This window comes from Rhagoletis pomonella, unplaced genomic scaffold (assembly GCF_013731165.1).
Source record: "Rhagoletis pomonella isolate Grant_MI unplaced genomic scaffold, Rhpom_1.0 Rhpom_scaffold_00008, whole genome shotgun sequence".
Classification (NCBI taxonomy): domain Eukaryota; kingdom Metazoa; phylum Arthropoda; class Insecta; order Diptera; family Tephritidae; genus Rhagoletis; species Rhagoletis pomonella.
The window spans coordinates 38,259,324-38,264,090 of record NW_023458562.1 but is presented as its reverse complement, the minus strand read 5'-3'; the positions used below and the strand labels follow the sequence as shown (position 1 = coordinate 38,264,090).

General features: G+C 36.4%; 1 protein-coding gene across 1 annotated transcript in view; it reads right to left on the bottom strand.

Moving 5' to 3' along the window:
• LOC118744842 (major facilitator superfamily domain-containing protein 6) overlaps positions 1–4,767 on the bottom strand; it is a 242,387-nt gene that overhangs the window by 216,301 nt on the left and 21,319 nt on the right. The window lies entirely within an intron of this gene.

Below are 4,767 nucleotides of genomic sequence, written 5' to 3'. Positions count from 1 at the left end.
AAAAAGTCGCAATTTTGAAGAAAGTCGATTCTCTTGTTTCAGTTAATAATTGTTACATAAAAAAAAACTAGTTGAAAACAATTGCAGGGTTCTCCCAAAATAAAAAAAAACACAAGAAAAACTTTTAAATGTTATAAAAAAAATTTTCACCAAAAAAAATAAAAAAATTCGATTTTCTAGAAAAAAATTTGGGTATGCTATTTTACAGAAGATTAGATTTTAGTAATAAGGTGCTATTTGCAAGTGGCTAAGAGGTCGCGTTGATTTTTAATAATTATTTTCGCTTACATTTCGAGCACATCTGAATGCTAAATGGGAAACAAACTCATTGGTTATAGTTATTATTAAAAATCAACGCGAACTCTTAGCCACTTGCTACTTGCACTTTATTGTACTAAAATTTAATGATCTATAAAACTGCGCACCCAAAATTTTTATAAAAGCCAAAAAAAAATTAGTTTTGGTTATACATTTTTTAAAACATTTAAATTTTTATTTCGTTTTGAAAATTTTAGTAGCTTTCATTAAAGAAAAACAACTAACCAAATTGAATACAAAAAGCCAAATTTGAACCACTGTGCGTCGTAGTTTTGAACTTTTCCATATATTTTCTTGTAGAATTGCTAAAAAATCAATAAAAATAAAAAAAATTTTGATCGAATAAAAACATTTTCCTTCAGAAATGTTCCAACAATAGAATTACTATGCAATTTTAACTCAAAAATGCCTTTATCTATTTTTCATCCTTTTAATCTATTTTCTGTTACGAACACATAAAATAATTAATTTTTGTACTTATGTATATAAGTGATATCGGCTGTGCAAATGTTGTTAATAAAATTATAAACTTAAATACGCATCCAAATTTAATTGTTTGAAGATTGCTAAAGGTAAATATTTTTATTCGATCAAAAAATATTAATTTTTGAGTTTTTTATAGCAACTCTATAAAAAAATGTATATTCCCCATATGAAATAAATGGAAACCCTCAAAGCAAATTTTAACCGATTTCAAAAAATAAATACGAGTCTCTTTACTTTCGATATTCTTCAGTTCTGGGGGTAAAAAAGTGCTGGACCACCCTATTGTACATGCAATAGGATACAAACTTTGTCAAACAGCAGCAAACCAGCACGAAAACCGGCACAAAGCCACACAAACATCCACAAAAAAAGTTGTTGAAATTTTAGCCTCAAAAGAGGATTGCCGATAATGCGGCAGCCAAAGGCACAAGAGTTTCCTATAACGCAATGAAATTGTAATAAAACACGTACAAAGGACATGTGATTCAAAATGCGTATGGCGAGCTAAGTGTGAGCGTGGGTTTGGGAGCGCGACACTGAGGTAGTTATTAGAAAATTTTGCAACCGCAACTAGGCCAAAGTAATATCTTGGAAAAACTCAATAAGTGTGAGTAAAATTTAAAATTGTCAAAAAATTAAAGCATATCCCCAGGCGCAACTATGCCTCAAATGAGTATAACTTCTTTAACATTTTGAATATTATGTCGAAAATTGCGTTGAATGACAGCTGCTCGCTTCAAGAATAGAAAAAATTATATACATATATATCTAATGCGAAATGTATGTATGTATATAAAAAAGAATTGTTCTTTTCATAAGCCTCATTCAGAGCAAACTGACTCACACGCACCCACACACCTTTATTAGCAAATCTCCATCCACGGAAAAAAAATCTTCTACTTGCAATGACTGTTTCCCAAGCATGCAAACTCATTCACTCGACCGACTTTCGTCCACCCAAAATGTTTACTTTTACTCAGCTCTGCTGCTGCTCTCGCCTGGCCAAGCGTATTTCGATTTACGTCAGCATATGACTCTATATTTGTACAGCATTGCTGCTGGCTGAAATTTTTGTACTTTTCGCACTTTTCTCGAGACTTTCAACACCTGCATTTCTACTCCCTTCGGCATTCTTCTATGCCAGTTTTTTTTTTTTTTTATTCACTCACTGAGCGTAGCCCTTACTCCTTCTCCTCATCTTATTCTACCTGCTACGTGTTTTCAATCCCATTTGGTTTCCATTCCCACAAGAGTCGCAACCATTCCCGAAAATAGTTTGCTTTTTCAATACCCCACACATTGGCATCTTGCCGCCAACATACGTATATATGTATGTATGTACGAGGGAGCGTTAAAAGTTTAGAGCCTAAGTACCTTTAATTGGCCATAAAATCTGCAGTCAGACTCAGAGAGTCAGGACTATGAGGAACACGCCCATTTAGGCACGGGACGATCATCAACGAAACACAATAACGACAAAATACCGACTATATGGTATCTTATCTCAGTTTCGAAAACATACAGGTGAGAATTGCATTCAGAAGAGAGTGAAGGAGGGGCAGAGTGGCCAATAAAGAGGTAATCTCTCTCTACACCGACAGCTCAAAGATGGACTGTGGTGTGGGGGCAGGTGTATACTCCGAGGAACTCGGCGTCTCCTTCTCTCTCCGTCTAGGAAATGAGGCAAGTATCTTCCAAGCGGAAGTCTAAGGCATCCTTTAAGGTTGTAAAGCTCTAAGAAAGCAACAATATACGCTGACAGCCGAGTGGCTCTGTTAGCACTTAGTCCAGATGAGTAAAACGGCATTATGCTCAGTGTCGGCGTCAATTAGCGTCTCTCTTGTTTGGGTTCCGGCCATAGGAACAGTGAAGGCAATGAGTAGGCCTATAAATAGGCGAAGTCTCCTGCCTTGGAAGAATCCGCGGCTGTTCCACTGGGATGCCCCCTCGAATTCGTTCAAAGAGAAATTGGTTTGAATTTTCTTGAGGTGACAAGGAGAAGGTGGTTGGACATACGGACTTGCAAAATAGCTAGGGAACTCTGGCCTGACTATAACAGGACGAAGACACTACACCTGCTTAATAGATCGAGGGCATAAGTATTTAAAATTTTGGCAACCATTACGGGCAACTGGCCCATAGGCAAACATGCATTTGCTTTGTGAATACACAGGTCTAGCGGTTATCAAGCATAAACCACTAGGTAGCCTCTTACAGACAAAATTAAATAGCAGATATATCAGGATCTACTATAGGTGACATCGGCAAATTCATCAGGGAATCAAGAGGGTTTGACCGAGAAAACTAGACATGCATAGGTATTATTATATATAATTCCCACGAAAGAGCAACTAACCAACCAACCTTTAAGTGTCATTAACGTCTTGTCCTGCGTGCCACTAACTGCTAATATCCTTATTAGTATAAATACCGAATTTCATGTCATTACCTTCATTACTCTTCCAGTAATTGAACCGTAAACATCAACATGTGCTAGTCATCCGCGCATTATACGAGATTGGAGTACAGAGCTTTCATCCCTTTTCTCACAAAGAAGGACTAAACGTAGATGGAAATATTTGCAGAGATGTCTACAGTGTATGGGGAATCTGGACCTTTATTTGCCACCATCAAGCGTTGGAGCCGATAATTGATGATTCCAGGTAAGGGCGCCCAAACACTGCCGTTACCGAAGAAAATATTAGAAACATCAAAAAACTTGTTTTAGGTATGCCAAAAATGCCCATTCCGTTGAACAAGCAGCTACGAGTCACAGGACGACTGTGGCGTCAATCCAGAAGAGATTTTTTCTCGCATTGTCACTCCGGATGAAAAGTGGAACCAGCAGTGTGATGGAAAGGGGAAAAAGCCACGGATATTCAAAGTAGAAAGATTAGCATCCAAGCTCATGGCCACTGTTGGGATTGTGAAGGTGAGTATTCTGTTCATCGACAGATTTCCAAAAAAAAAGCTACAATAAACGGAAACTAATTATTGTTGATAATAGTGCGGCAAGTGGTTCTCGAAAAACGGAAAGGTAATATCGTCAAAGGAGTCCTGTTTTTGCAAGACAATGCAGACGTGCACAGTGCGCGAGTCGCAAGGCGTCCCTGACCCAGACTGGATTTGAAGTAATCAATCACTCGCATCATGCAGTCCAGACCTGGCCCCAGCGATTATTTCCAGTTCTCCCATTTGAATAAAAACCACTGAGGACGATGATTTCTGAGTGAATAAGAAAAGAATGCAAGCATTTCGTATACAAAGACGGCGCATATTTCTTCATTGGGTTAAAAGTTCTTTAGGCTAAATTTAAGAGCTACATGAAGAAGAGGGAGATTGTTTAAAAAGCTCCAAACTTTTCAGCCTTCCTCGTAAGAACTTATGTATGTATGCAATCATTATGATCAAAAAGCTTGGCAATCGATTTTCTACTTGTGGTTAAGCACATAACCAGTCGTGAGTAGTGGAAAGCTGCTAAAAGTTGGGCACAGAAATGGATGTGTAAGTCTACGGGCTATGATTATGATTTCGACTAGGGTTATGATTATAACTATGACTATGACTTTGATTATAGTTTTGATAAAGATTAATACTACAATTACGAGCATGATTATGATAACGACTATGACTATGATTATTACTACAGTTATAATTATATTTATGACTTTGAGTATAATTTTGATTGGGAAGATTATTGTAATTATGACAAGGATTTTGATTATGACTATGGGTAAGGTTATGATCACAATTATAATTATGATTATAACAATTATTATGACTATCATTGTGATTGTGACTAGGATTCTGACAATGATTATGATTATAATTATGGCTATGGTTATGATTATGATTGTGGCTTGAATTATGATGACTTTGAACAAAGATTATAATTACGAATAATTTTATGATTACGATTTTGTTTTGATTGTGATTTTGATTATGATTATTACAATACCAGCC